This window comes from Ambystoma mexicanum, chromosome 8 (genome assembly GCF_040938575.1).
Source record: "Ambystoma mexicanum isolate Mex_15411 chromosome 8, UKY_AmexF1_1, whole genome shotgun sequence".
NCBI lineage: Eukaryota > Metazoa > Chordata > Amphibia > Caudata > Ambystomatidae > Ambystoma > Ambystoma mexicanum.
Window position 1 is genome coordinate 342,288,501 of NC_090929.1, and position 16,296 is coordinate 342,304,796.

The window sequence follows — 16,296 nt, forward strand, 5'->3', positions numbered from 1 at the left end:
ACTGAGCCTGATGAATGTGATGCCATTTTTCAAGCTTAACTTACCCATAAAGTGTTCTCCGACATCGGGATACGCTCAATTTAAACCAGATTGACTCACTAAAACAGGGCTAGTACCCCTACCAACCAAGCATAGTGTAACTAATGTGCAGTTCTCCCCGGTTTGCAACCTCCCATGTTACTTTGTCACTTGTCTGGATAGACCAGCTATCAGCAGCACCAAGCCATGACAGGAGCTCTGCCAACTACTGCTACCCTTCTAAGAGAGACAGGAAGCAGATGGCTGGTTCCAGTGCCCCCACGTTGATTGCTCAGCACAGCCCAGTCCACAAGCATGATATATCCACGGCCCCGCTGACAGAGCCAAACAAGCCTTGGCAATGCCAACAGTTTTGGCTTTTGTGTAGTCATGAGAGAGGCACTTGCCAGGCACCGCCGTAATAGTTTTAACTGGCTATAGACGAAAGCAGCTACACAATGATGCCAGTACAGGGGCATGTATTAGCAGTGCCTTGCAATTGCATACAACCTATACACAAGCGAAAACTGTTGGCTTTACCAATGTCTGTTTTTAACAGAACTTTAGTGAAGGACACACCTAGGCCTTATAAATCGAGAGGCTGAGGGCAACCTGGTTTAGACCTTTTGATTACAACAGTAATGGGGTTTGTAACTCAAAATAAGTCATGAACTCTCATAAGACTCTTCAAAAAACACTTGCAGGCACTTCGAGTGCAACGTTTGGTGGTAAGGCATGATTAAAGCAAACTCAAAGAGTTCCCATGGGGAAGTATTTGAGGGATAGGAAATGGGTGGGAATTACCATAGAGATTAGCATGGCCATGGGATGTCAATAGGTGAGCAAATAACCAAAAAACACCTACAAGTTGTGTGTCCCTCCTCATATGCCATTCCTCGCTATCTATACTCTAATGCAATAGTTTGGGCTTATAAATGTCATAAGCGACACCTATTAGCCCAAACTAAAAAGGGCAGCCGCATGGATGAATCCATGAAGCTGATGAAGAGAGAGTAACATACAGAGACCGGCCCCAGAAGAGCGGCTTAGGGAGAGCACACAATAGGAACCAGAGAAGGGCCTCAAACAGAGCACAAAAAAGGAATATACATTGAATAAAATATTAATCAAAGAGCATAAAAAGGAAGACTAGAGTGTACAAATTGGGGCCCGAATGAGGACAAGGAAGCAAGATAGCCTCAATCCCTCGGATGCGTGCAAATCGGAAGAGCATAGAAAGTATTACAACCTGATTCTGAGCTCCATGTAAAATAAGGAAAGTGTGATTCTGAGATGGAATGACACTTTTCGTATTTGCTTCATATTATCTACCCTATAATATAAAATCATAAGTGGCGATTTCGTGTAACTATTTTTGTAACGCTTGAAATTGGGATCATTGTATATCCTGTAGACATGAGTCTGGTGTCATTCCGTTCCACATTTCGCCCATTTTATTGGTGTAATTTCCAAACTGCAATTCCTAAGGCGTTTGAAGTCCATTCACTGGAGTTCATTCACTGATGAATTTGTGTTTAAGTGACGATTTTGTGTATCGTTTCATATGAGTCTGGTGGCGTTCCGTTTCACGTGCATCCAACTTTGATGGTATACTGTCTAAATCTACAATTCCGGAGGCGTTTTTAAGTTCATTAACTGATGAAGCTGTGTGATGACCTTGTGTAAGTGATGGTACCGTAACGCTTTGAATTGGGGTCATTGTATGCCTTAAAGATATGGGTCTGCTGTCATTCCGTCCCACATTTCACCAACTTTGCTAGTATACTGTCCAACTTTCCAATTCCCCAGAGGGAGGGGGGGACGTGCGAAGGAAGCTAGACTTTGGTGGAGGAGCCCTACAAGTGACCAAGCCGCCGAGTTGAACGTGCAGTAGTCACCAGGGGGAGCGAGCAAAATCCCCCTCCACCCCCAGTGTGCAGTGGGCTTATATTTCTATAGCTACAGAATATGGCAAAAATAAGAAAAGTGTTTCATCATGGAATGACACTTTTCTGAAAAGATCTTAGTATGCCTTTCCCTGCATCTGTAAAGTTCAGATGAGGATACATCAGGAGGAGTTGCCATGTACCGTGCAAAACCTCTTCATGCAGACACTGGATCACCATTCTGTTCCTCCCGTACCATCATGTTTTCATTGTATTGTGCCCTTTTTACAAAAAGCAGATGCAATCCATTGAAATCAAGAGTGCAATACTAAAAGCCATTTTTGTCATGCAGGCCGTCAGTGTAGATCTCCAACGAACAAATGAGCACACAGCAGAGATTATTACTGACTCTGGGCCCGATCCATAGGTCTGTGTAAAATTAGAAAAGTGTGGTTCTGAGGAGGAACAACACTTTTCCTAAAAGCATCATGATCTGTCAATAAAATAAGGTAGTCTATTGACATCAAGGCCTCAGCACTTGCATGACCCTGATTTAAAGCCTGATAGCTGCCCTAGTCAACAATGCAGGGCAGACACTGCAAGAGCATCCTCCTTGCAAAACCCTACTTTTGCATTTAAATAAAAGGAGTTTAAAATACGGCCCCTGTGAGGTGTTAACATACACTGCATAAGGTTTTTCTTGTATAGTTAGGCATTTCACAGATGGCAGCAACACCATGGGAAAGGGAAGCCTTAGTAAGCAAGATAAAAAAGTATATCTATACAAAATCCAAAACATGGCACCGAGCCGGGTCGCACAACACACACAGCAGTAAAAATGCACCTTACCAGACACAAAATGAGGTCAGATAAAACATATATTTAATAGGAACAATGTCCTCATGTCCACGAGAAAGAAGAAAAGCTACGCGTTTCACACCCTTGCTTGATCACACATAGAAATAAAGAAAGTCCCAGTACTTATAACTATATAGAACAACTCTATGGTAGTGCCTCTGTTTACAAGACTGTCAATAATAGCAGCCATCTTTCAATATGTTTTAACATTGGAAAGAACTGAGAAATGTCTCTGTAAAGTGCAAAGTGCCAATAAATAACAGCATACATCAATACATATCTAACTACTTACTCACATGATCTAGATGAAAACCACATACAAATGTTAAAAAAGCACCAGTGCCACCATGAACCCCAGTTAGTGATGGGTTTAAACCACCATAAACCTAGGTGAGATAAATGCATGTACACTCGCCTGATCCCCAACTGGTGGTGAAAATTAGCAACCTAGAAATTGAAACCGCTCATTTAAAAACAAAGTGAAATGTGCATATAGACTGACATGAGTGTTCACGCCACGTCCCGATAGGCATACACAGTACAAGATCCCGAGTAGACGCCCTATTGTCAGAGTAGTCAAATGCCTAATGACGATCCAAGCAAAGTAGCAAAGCTCGGACCGCCCTTGCACTCTCTATGAATGACAGAGCAGGACAAAGTACAAACAAAAAATTGCATGTAATTAATCTGTTTAAAAGACTCGACCATTGTCAATCGGACTAGATCAATGTAATAAGGTGCATAGTGCAATCCTTAAAAAACGAATGTCCTATACTTCTACTTAATAATGGGAATGAAAGAGGAGAGAATAACATGCACAGTGCAATACATCTATGGTTAAGATGCAAACTCTAAGGGCAGGAATCAACACCTCCTACCTAATGATAATGTTGCAGGAGGTAAAAATAAAGTGCACAGTGCAATGCACTTCTCCAGACCTAATGGACGTATTCGATCCCAAAACACATCTTAATTAAGGTGCCAAATGCAAATAAGCCTGACTAGAGAACGAATGGTTATAAAAACTCATGCCAGACTAGCCACATAAAAATCTACCCTAATGAGAAAATAAGAAAAGGATATATCACCTACTGCAACACACACAAACAATGAACATAATATTACCAACCATAGAGTGCTAACAAAGGACCTACAGGATCCAGGCAACAATTGCCAAATAGAGCATACACAACTCAAAGTATTGCATCAAAATTAAAATAAGTACAATGGGACAAACATAATACCTGAAATTAGGAAAATAAATTGTTAAAGGAAGAAGAAACCGACAAAGAATTCCAATTCATATTCATTCCAAATGTACAAAAGCAGATTATATGGAGAAACAGATGAAGAAAAAAATCGAACAAATACATCAACTAGGCTTCAGAATGATATGCCAATGAAGGTGTAAAGTTCTTCATCAATATTGTGTCCTGATGGAAACTTAGTTTGGAAATCTACAATAATCCTAGTCTACGTTTCAATGTTCTATCACCACGACAAGGATGTTTCTTAATATGTGCAATTCCAAAGAACGAGAAACCATCCAGATGTCCATTATGACACTCGTGGAAATGTTTGGCAATAGGATAAGAAGCATCAGCATTCTTGATCGCTTGGATATGCTCTAAATCCTTATTTTAAACTTGCAAGTCATGCTCCCAACGTGCCACTTTAGACAGGAGCAGCTAACAACATAAACAACAAAATCTGTGTTACAGTTGATATTGCAGTGAATGGTAAATGTGGTACCAACTATGGCATGTTTAAAAGAAGACAAGCAAGTGGCATACTCACACACCTTGCACCTAGTGCATTTAACAAACCCAATGGTATTCTGGGCTAACCACGTTTGTGATTTGACAGATAGTAAGAAGCTGTAAACAAGCGTATCCTTCATAGAGGCTGCTCTACGAAAGGTAGCACACGGGTGAGCAGAGAGGACTCTGTTTAGATCCTTATCAGCCCTAGGACATGCCAATATTTTGTGATAATTTCACAGATCTGTCTGGAATCAGAACCATAAGTAAGAATTAGTCTAGTTTCTTGATCAGTTTCATTGGCACTGGTACTCGATGTGGTCAAAAGAGTCTCGATTAAGACTGCAAGCATTCACAAAAGCCCTTTCTATGTTTTTTTAGGACAACCCCTAGTGACAAACTGAGATGCGGCAGAGGCACTCTGGGTATCAAAATCGACCTAATCCAAGCAGTTGAGACAGAACTGCACAAACTCCCCATAGGGAATACTATTAATGCAGGTCCTAGGTTGATTACTCACAGCTGACAAGGGCTGATTGGAAAAGTGGGCGTGTGGAACACTGGTACCCAAGCCACTTACCCCTTTGTGTACCATGATGTCCAAAAAGACCAGATCAGTACTGATATGGGGTTCTGTGAAATGTAAATTCAATTAATTACTCTTCAGGATTTTCACAAAGTCCAACCACTCAACCTCACTGCCTTTCCAAATAATAAACAAATTGTCAATGTAACGAAGCCAGCAAGACACGTTATCAATATAGGATTCATTTGCAGAAGTCCAAACAAAATCATGTTCCCACCACCCCATGGGGAGGTTGGCATACGAGGGGGCAAAAATAGCCCCCATCGCAGTCCCTCGGACCCGGTGGTAGTAGGAATCATTAAAAACAAAGTCATTGTTATTGAGACAGAACCTCATCATTTCAATAATCATAACAGTGCAACAAAGGTAATTGAGAGAACCTTGCATCAAGAAAGGACTTGCACTCTCCCAGACCAATATGATGATTGATGGAAGTGTCCAATGACACAACATCAAGGGTCACCAGCAACATGCCGTCTTCCCATGGTATACCATGGTATACCATTAATGTAAGATAGAAAATCCTTAGTATCCTGTATGAAAGAAGGTAAAGTGGAAACCAACAGATTCCAGTTCTCATCAATAAAGCTAGACATTTTCTCCAATAGAGACGAGGTGTTTTGTGGAGAGACTTATGTATTTTGGGGAGGAAATAAATAGTGGGGATGGCTGGAGCAGAGGGCAAGAGGAACATGGCCGTATCTTGATCTAGAATACTAGAATCTGACCACCTTTGCAGTAAAATAGAAAGATCCCTGATGATATAAGTAGGAACGGATTGCATTCTAATTTCATGTAGCAACTCCGGTCACTGAGTTGTCTATTAGTTTCACAAATGAGATCAACACAATCCATTAGAAAAATCTTGGACTCCTTATCTGAGGGTTCAATGACTATATCAGGATGATTTTGCAAATGGAGCAAAGTACGCTCTTGTTTGATGGTCAAATTGTAATATGAATTAGAGAGCATCAGGAGGATTTGCCATGTACCATGCAAAATGCAAAAACTCTTCATGACGACACTGGATCACCATTTTGATCCTCGCGTACCATCATGTTTTTGGTGTATTGTGCCCTTTTTACATTGAAATCAAGAGTGCAATACTACCAGCCATTTTTGTCATGCAGGCCGTCACTGCAGATCTTCAACGAGTACATGGGCACACAGCAGAGATTATTACTGACTCTCTGCCCAATTCCTAGGTCAATGTAAAATTAGAAAAGTGTTGGCTTGTGGTGAAACAAAACTTTTCCTAAAAGCATCATCTGTCAAAGAAAGAATGTGTGATTTATTGACATCAAAGCCTCAGCATTTGCATGACCCTGATTTAAAGCCTGACAACTGCCCTAGTCATTAATGGAGGGCAGACACTGCGAGAGCACTCTCCTTGCAAAGCCCTACTTTTGTATTTAAATAAAAGGAGTTTCAAATATGGCCCCTGTGAGGTGTTAACATACACTGCACAAAGTTTTTCTTGTATAGTTAGGCATTTCCCGGGTGGCAGCACCACCATGGGAAAGGGAAGCCTTAATAAGCCAGATAAAAATGTATATATATGAAGGCATCATGACACAGACAAAAGGTCCAAGTTTGATCCACAAAGTTTTATCAACTTTTAAATGCAGGATGGAGTAAAGCCTAACTTGTCCTATGCTAAGGTTGTATTTCCTTACCTAATGAAAACTGAGGTTAGTCAGTGTCAGGAAGTCCAAAGCAAATGTCCGTCAGTCTCCAAAACCTATACCTGCCCTCACGTCTAACTGTATACAATGTGTAGGGATGTCAGCAAAATAATTAAAAATGTTCAAAGCAGTTCTGTGCTTCTTCCAGCTCTCGGCATGAACTCAGATTCCCTTTCCCCAAGTGCAAAACAGTTCAAAAGAAATAGGGGTTCCCTTCCCCAAGAGTTCAAATCTTCCAGCTTTTCCAAACAACACAGTTCCTTCGGACACGTCCCAGCACTTATGGCATTGTTCCATTTCACTGATTCACATAGGCAGTTCAGTCTCCTGACTTCAAAACACATAAACGGTTATTGTAAAACCCAAGCTTCTTTATAGGTGCTTTCAGTGACTCTTCCATACAGTGGTGCATTTGGTCTAGGCGCAGTTGTCGGACCACATAGTCCACCCATTACAGGTCACGCAACTGATACCCCTTCTTGGCTGCTTCTCCAATAAACACATTGCCCCGGCTTCAACTTGACAGTGATGCTTGGTTTATTCACCTGTGTCACACTCTCTTGACACTGTATCGTGGCTTGTTTGGCCACTATGCTTGTATTACACTTTCTTGCATTCTCCTGGCTCTTGCCAATGTGTGTTTCCTCATAACATGTAGTTCTGTATATCAGGCAGATATACAAACTTTCTTTCAGTCTGCTTAATATTCAAGAGTGCCCAAAACATGCTTTCATTCTGTTCAGTATTCTAAAAGTACTTAATTTGCCTTTCACTTGCTCGCCAGGTCCAAACATTTCTCTTATCCCAATTTCTGGTATGGTTTCTAGGTTTTTTTCACCGACCATAGTTGTATTAATATTCGTTTTCAACTGTTTCTCAAGCTGGTCACTGTTTTGCATTACGATTCTTTTGTTGATTTGGACCATAGAGTTCAATGTCTTTCAAACGCATTTGTCACATCAACTTTCTTCCTTTTTAAGTTTTCAATCTTTCAGGTCGGTATTCAAAATTACTTAAAGTTCAACAATTCATAAAGGCTCAACTGCCCCCTCGCTGTGCCCGGAACCCTTTTGTAGGCGGACTCAACGGATTATGCTTCCAGCGGTTCTGCGAGTCTACCGCCTGTCATGGTTCAACTTCTCTGTGTGGCATCTTGCATCTGTGGTGTGCTGACGTTTGGCGGCTGTGCTTTTTCCATTAGTTGGATGTCAGCAGGACGGGCACTTCCTTGCAGGTCCTCAGGCTCTCGTCTGCTTCACTCCAGCAGTTCAGCCTGGATCGCCGGCTTGCACTGTCTCTGCCTTCCACTGCCTCAGCTCTGCACTGCCAGATACTCCTGCAAACCTCTCCCCTCCACTCATGCCAATGATTGTGGCTATGGCTCTCCCAGCCGGCTTCACCCACTCTGTTTCCTCCTTCACGGGTCATGGGGATATTAAAGTCCCACCCAAACTGATTGGTCTTCTTGCAACTAGACCTCTCACTGTCTTTGCGGATGTCCCTTTTCCATGTTGTTTGTGTTGTCCTCTTCCTCATCCCAGTAGCAAAGTAGTGTTTGGTACTCTTCTTCGTCTCAATACCAAAATGGTGTGTATGTGTGAGTAGGTGTCAATGGGAAAATAGGGACAGGATTGGTATTGCCCTACAAGGGCTTGCGGGGATATTTGATTCCCTGTGAAAGGGAAATGGGGGATACCATGTCTCACCTAAGGACGTCCTCTGCCCACTCCCCAAGTCTCCTCCACCCAGGTGATCCTCCCTCGCATATCCCCTCCCCTCCCTCGCAGATCACCCCCATGATCCAGGGGGAAAGAAGTGAGGATGCCCTCAGGTTCCTCACACTATATAGTAAAAGTATTGATCTAAAAATGGCAAAAGGATAATAACTTAGTTAGGCTAATAAAGTAATTTATTTGCAACTTTCGTAATCTTTAGATCACTTCATCAGGAATAGGAAGAAGGAAGCCCATAGAATAGTAGGGCAGCTTAAGAATATATATTTTCTTTCTGTGAACAATGCTTCCTGTACAGCAGCATTGTATTATTAATAATAATAATATCAGTTTAAAAGGAGCAGCAATCTTTTTGTGCAATGCACACATAGAAAATCACTTCTGACAGATCCTATTTTCAGCACTAAGGAAATAGCACACAATGATGAATTTGCCCAGGATGAGCTAGTTGAGCTCATATTCTTCCAATTCGTAAATTGGCGATGGGGAGCTGTTACGTGTTGACATACAGATAGGTGGCTCCCTGACACCACATTTTCTTCATTTGCACGGCTGAGTGCAAAAGTGCAAGGCAAAAGGCAATGTGTGTACACCACCTTTGGTCTTGCACTTTTGCACTCCGCCATGCAAAGTGAATAACTGCTGGCTTGCTGGCATGCTCTCATTTACATTTAATTTTGGCAAGACATGGCATGGCATGCAGCGCTCAAATTTACGATGAAACCCTGCCGGACACGCTTGCATGGTAAGCAGTGTTCAGAATTGAAATTAAACACAGCCGGACATGAAGCATCTACAATGGATTCCTGCGGGGTCCACCTGCTTGTGCATAAAGCAAACAGACCCCTTAGGGAGGTCCAACATTTGCACTGGCATGAAAATACATGCCGCCGCAAATGCTGGAGCATTCGTAGGGTGGGAAAGAAGGAAGGAGGTAGAAACATAAGTTGCGTTCTGCCCCTCCTCACCGCCCAACAACAATAATTTGGGGGTAATGTTAATGGAGGATTTTAAAGCTTTATGCTTTTACGCCTTTCATTAACATCACGCCCCCTTAAAAAATGTGCTCCAGTGTGGTTATGTCAGGAAGCCAAAATTGTTTCCCAGTTCTACTGTTTGAAAGGCAGACAGTAAGTTACAGCTGTGCCATCCTATCTTAAACCATTGCTTCCTGCTAAATTGTCTTCAAAAGCTACAGTTGTTCTGTGTTTAATAATGCTGTCTTGCAAAGCATCAAACTACATGGTAATTCAACCTGACAAACGTAACATCTCTGTAAAGGCATGTTAGCAAAGAAAGCTGTATTCACTTTAAAAGGGCAAAAAAGCACAAGAGAATGCTCCTTTGTAAGGTGATTTGAGGTCATGGTGCAAATCACAGTTTGTGCATAGCAATTTGATAACCTAAGCCCCACGCCAGTGGAGAGAGGTGCAACATGTACTGTTTGTTTCTCTGCATTTTGATGCTTGCAGTTTTGTGTTGCCATTAAAAATGCAGCTCTAAAATTGACAGAAAGAAAGTCTGGCAACCTTGGAGGTTCTGTTGACACTGTCATGGGGCAACTGGATATTTCACTATGCCCTGCTGTGAGATGTATGATTTAAGCACCTGCAAGTATACATATTTCAATGATGCATTATGTGAAAGTGTTCGGATTCCACCAAAAAGATTTTTTTTTCTACAAACAGTAGCAAATACTTTATTTCGGCATGCGCCATTTACAGAATTGACTCTTCCAGCATATATAGACAAGTTAAACACATTACAATTGATATTACAATTGTTATCTTAAAATATGCTGGAAGCATCTTCAAAAGTCCTGCAAGTAAAACTACACACGACAAAAGACAATCCATTGCAGCCGAATCTGACTGTACTTTAATGTATTAATTTATGTTGCGCAACCACTGACCCGGAGGCTTAAGAGCGCCCAAGAAACAAAACAGAACAAATCAAGAACATTAAAATACAGATCCCTAAAAACATAGGGGGATAATTTCGGCCCACTGTAAGCACAAGATCTATTGGGAGTCAGCAGAGCTAGCTGAACAAAAATGTCTTGATTTTCTTTCTGAAAGTCAAAGTTGTAGTTTCCTCTCCAAGACTCAACGGGAGTGTTTTCCAGACAGCCAGACCTGCAGCAAAAAAAGCTCCTTTCTTTACCTTTGACAGTCTGCAGGCAGGAATTCTCAATTGAGTAGAGGTATTAGATCTCAAGTTGTGTACGCTGGACATTCCAGCCAGTTCTTCCTAAGGATAGGCTGGGGCTGTACTTCTCAAACATTTGTGTGATCAGCATGACGCGGAAGGAAATTCTGTCTTTTATTGGCAGCCAATGCAGACTTCTCCTGACCTCAGATATGGTCACTCTTCCTACGGTCCATAAAAACTCTGACTGCGTTATTTTGTACAGCTTGTAGTCGATTGACTTCTGTTTTTGGCAAGCCAATTAAAAGACTACTATAATAGTCAATTGTTCGCCCCATCATCGTTTTCGCCAATATTTCTTGATTCTCTTTAGAAATAAATGGGCGCGCATGGGTCATTAACTTGATATAATATGAAGACGAAGAGACCAGGCTGCTAGATTAAGCCTTCATATTCAAATTATGGTCAAAGTAGACCACAATGGTTTACTTTTTGTATTAATCGTGCATCCGTCAATCTGGAGCTGAGCATATTCCAACTATTACATATAAAATGCCTTCTTAGATCTAATAAATTTGTACAAATAGGCAAAAAATGAAGTAGATCCTTGATCGCACCGCTAATGCAGGTAAAATAGAAAGGGCCTCATTACGACCCTGGCAGCTCTACCGGTGCCATTAACCCCATACCACCTCATTACGAGGTCTGCTCGCGGGACCCGCTCTCTACGCCTGGTTTTGCCTGATGTCTTTAGCGGGTCCCGCGAACGGCCAAGCTTCCTAAAAAAGGGCCCATCATTAAAGGGCCCGTTGCTAGCATGCTCCCCATGCCCATTGAGCCCTACAGGGGCTCGAATTGGAATGGGGATGTACCGGGTCCGGGTTCCCTGAATGGGGAAATACCGGGCCCTCCAAAGTCGAAATGGCCCGGTATTTCCCCATTCAGGGAACCCGGACCCAGACCAGAGTTTGGAGGCAGCCATGCCTTTATTAAGGGCATGGCTGTCTCCAAACTCGTAATGAGGCCCAAAGTCTTAAATTGCTATGACATCTGTCCTTTTAATGGCAAGAAATTTAATCTTACATAGCTACATAGCTAAAATACATCTTTGAATAGGTGAAAGGCTCTCCGAGACATTTTCCTTGTGAGTACAACGTGCCATCATTAAATGTCTCAGTGAGCAAAGGTGTATCCTACTGTTCATGACTTGATTGAATTCTAGCTTTCTTGCTTTCTTTTTTAGGTATCGCCTAGTGATCAAACCCCAAGCCCCCTCCCGAGATGCTTTATATCTACGGCCCACTTTCTGCATAACGTGGAGCATTACTTGTACCAGGGATAAATGTATCTTAAATGTCACAAGAAGAATTTCTATCTAGTTCTTCCATTACATTCCTAATATTCTGATTTCCCAAAGGGCTAGAATGTAATTTACATGGTTCCCACTGAGGAGTCGAAGTGTCTTAAAAACTAATGGAACGATGTCACCCGCCCTTACACCACAACCCTCCTCCTTTTCCACCACAAAGCAAAGTCCACACTTGGTTCCTGCCTTTCCTCAACTGCACCCCCGACCACTGTGTTTTACAACTGTACTCCAAAGACTGAAATAAATGCATCTTAAATAATCACGATTACTTTAATTCAGTCACCGCACGGTATGCAGTTGCACCCCTGCCCCCTTTCCAATCATCCACCATTCACACCTCTTAAGGGACAAGTCAAAGACGAAGGCCGCCCCTCCTACCTACCCATTATCTACACACACAGCCGTGTCTGTGGCAATTTCACTAATCGGAAGACAAACCTTGATCAGTGTGTTAGCAAGGCAATGAGGAGTCTCGTGAATGGGTTTTACGTCCCAAGCAGGCTGCCGAAATGAAGAACAGCAAGGCAGCAGCTGCAAGATAGCTCACTGAGGTGTGACATGGTTGGAGATCTAGCTAGGCCAAGGTTCGAACCCCCAATAAGGAGGGCAGCGGAAAACAAATCTGCTGTTCGACAAAAAGTAAGGGAACTATGGCTGATTTTACCAAAACGTAGAGGAACGTTGTACCCTTTAGTTCCCAGCCAGGTCGATCTCTGGTTCAACTCCACATTTGGAAATTAATTCGAAGGTTTGGAGAACAACTCCAGGAAAACGGCTGCCTCGGGATCTGCTTGAGTGACTTTATGAAATGAGAGATTAGCCAAACTGTATCCCGCCTATTTTACATTAACAACAAAATAAAGCTAATGCAACACTACCACCTGGTGACATTTAAAAGAACTGCATGCAATCATTCATTTGTACCGGGTGAAAGTGCAACGGGAGCTAGTCTGTAATTTATAAAACTGCAACCTGTGCACTCAACCCACCCAGGCCCATGACCAGCGTTCTCCAGTTGACCAATCTATGCAACCCTGGGGAAATTACTCTACTTAACTGGGAATTAGTTCGTTTGGCTGCCACCATTAGAATCCCTTTGGCGTGGACACTTCAATAAAAGCCTCGGGCATTCGTGCTCTTTTAGACTCCAGTGTTTGCTCCAAAGATAATAGAAATAGTGATTATGTATATAGTGCAAACCACAGTCTGCATTGGCCCTTTCCTTGCTCATTCCTCTCTCACTTGTGAGCCATGGTTCTCGCCCAACAGAAAAGTGAAATAGATTATCGACTGTGGTGGGCAAGAGGGATTGATATGATATGATATGGCATTTATAACGCGCCTATACACAAGTGTTTCAAGGCGCGAGTGGAGCATAGGCCTTGATTCTGTACCGAGTCTACCAGCATGATTTATTTTGCTCGCACCCTGGATAATAAAGAATAATTCTTCCAAAAGAACATGATTAATTTGTTCGCTGCAAGGGGAGACCCCCACAGCTGTGGGGTCTCCCCTTGCTGTCTGGTTTTTTGAGTGGGACTTTGGGAGGATAAGGCAAATTGATCTTGTGCAAGGGAACACTTGCCAGACCTGAGGCTTGCCACTTGCCACACATCTCTTTAGTTTTTCTCCAAACTTCCCCAACCATCCAAGACGTGGGGGCTAGATGTTGCTCTGACTTGCGCCTGCTGGGGGGGGGGACTGAGGAAAGCACCCATAGGGCTAACAACTCTGCACAGTAACAAGCTCCAAGTCTGTGTCAAAGAGTGGCTACAAGCAGGTGGCATTGACACACAGTTTTTATTGCTGGATGACGTTAAGTCTTAAAAGTACAGTTTCAAAACTAAGTGTATTATTTAAAATGACATTACTTTGCCTTGTAGTACTTGTAGTGTTCCATTCTGGTAGATTTGAGAGTGTCAGAGGCGGCTTCAGAATAGCTGTGGTGCGGCTTGACACGTTTACGCCTGGACATTGTTAGGTACTTTCCTCTAGTATTATTCTTGACTGTTCCTCGTGGACATGGTGTCCGAGCCCTGCAGCCCTGCAGCATTTTACCTAAGACTGCAGACTGCCTGGATTCTGACGGTGACTCGCAGCAGCCTGCAGCTGCCACAGAACGAGAATGAGACAACAAGTGGGTGCAGCCACCGGAGCTGCGGTGAAAAGAAAACGCTTTGCACAGGTACTGTGCACCCCCTTCTCGGTACACAGCCTCACTCTTTTGCCACTTGCCCTCCCAACCGGGCCTGCCATGTCCCCTTGACCCTTTGCCCCCGAGCTCTGGCCCACTCTCCCATTCTGACCGGAGCCCCTATCGTCAGTGGCAGTCCCGGCTAAATTCCAATCCCAGCAGTTAGTGCATTCTGCACCCCAGGGACATCATTTCACCAAATGGTCAGGGGTAGCAGGGAAGATCACAGGGGTTGCAGGTGCGACCCCTGGGAACTCCTACATGACGTCCCTGCTGCACCCTGCTGCAGAGTCGGATACAGTCAGTGAATTACCACAATCGTGGGAGTTGTTGGAGGCCCATGTTTCTGTGTGTGCGCAGAGTAAGCTTGCCCTGGGATTTTGTGGCAAGTAACTCACTGGGGCAGGGGGAGTTGGAAACTGTGGTGTGGGGGGTCTCGGGCCCTACGTGTGATGGTGACTGCTGGTTTCTGATCCCATTGAGCCGTCTTGGGCCCCTGGACCTCCTGTGCCACACTTCTGACAGAAAGGTAGGGCAGGCTACTTCCTGCTTACCGGCTCTGGGTTTGTCTTTTCCTTCCCTGTGGCAGAGCCTTCCTCTACCATAGGCCTGCCATCCTTTTTGTCCCCCTGACAGACACAGAACTGCAGTTTCTTTTCTAAGTCTTCACTGGGAACTGGTGGCTACACCCGTAGTGGTTGCAACATCTGCCCCATAGCCCCACCATATGACGGACTCTAGAAAAGCTAGCTATGGCCAACGCAGCTCCACGGCTTCGAGTGCGAAATAGGAACATGCACCCACGTGTGAAAAGAGGGAAAAGAGACCCTAATGGCTCAGCTCGGCAGTCCAACATCATGGGCTTCCTTAACAAAGCACCGATAACATTGCTCAACTATAAACAAGCCCTTGGCTGTTCTAATACACGGAGGCTGTAGTGCAGGAGCCCCTTGATCTACCTACTCTGGCTCCCAAACCGGTTAACTCTTTTGCTATCGACAATAATGGGTCCCTCCTAAATCTGTGTGAAAACACCAGGTGAAATTTGCTGGGACCTGACCTCTCGTCAGGGGTGGAGCTCCCAGCGACCAACCTTTCAACCTCCCCTGACATGGGCAAATTTGCTGACACCATCCCACTTTCGGACAATGATGATATTGATCTGGACGGAGCGACAAAGGATAGCATAGCAAATAACTCTGTAAACTTTGGGGAGGAAGTCTATGGCCCTTCGCAAACCATCCATTCTATTGAGGCCAAACTGGAAGCCCGACTTACGCTGGTCACAAAACTGGCAGAAAACCAAACTAACACCAACTCGCTCCTTGGTGAGGTCCTACAGCATCTGTCTTCTGGTGGCCCCTCCCAAGGGAAAAAGCCCAGCCTCCGAAATGAAATAGGCAGCTCTATGACTCTAGGGCCTAAAAGTCCCAATAACAAAGGGCATTGCCTCTGGTCCCCCTCCTATTTTGCGGCCACCAGGGGTAAAGAAACATATCAAGGAACCGGTCATTGAACAAGATAAGGTTAACATTGTTGCTTATGCCAAGGACCACGCGCTAGAAGCACTTTGTGCTGAAGTCTCTATGATGAATAGCCCGGCAGCAGTGAGTCCCGACAAAGTGGACGGTAGCCCCCAACTAAGGTGCGTATCCAAAACTAAGGGTGCCCAGCTAGCTGGCCCTGGTCCACCAGAACCTAAAGTTAATCCTAAACCTAATCAGGGATATTTTACTCTTCCTAAAGAGCTGGGGGATGGCATGGTAAGGCAGGTCCATTTATGTGGCCCCTTAGATGGCTGCGTCACCGCCCCCCGGGGTCATGAAGATGGTGGAGAGTTTGAGGTCTGAGACATCCTGCAAGGAGCCCGGACGGGGGACAAAGGTCAATGCAGTCCACGGCCATGCACCACCGTCTCCTCCATTTCATTCCAGACCAGACGGCCTGATAAGGGCTGCAGCAGTGGGGCAACAGAAATAAGATTTGGTGAGAGACTGATAACTGCCCACAAGCAAAATTATCGGCATATCGGAGGTTGCACACATGTGGCAACGACTAT

The 16,296-nt window shown here is 43.9% G+C and overlaps 1 protein-coding gene across 4 annotated transcripts in view; it reads left to right on the plus strand.

The window, feature by feature from the left end:
* The window catches only part of LOC138471918 (ectonucleoside triphosphate diphosphohydrolase 8-like), a 222,317-nt gene that overhangs the window by 169,391 nt on the left and 36,630 nt on the right, over positions 1–16,296 (plus strand). The gene's annotated exons all lie outside the window — the stretch shown is intronic.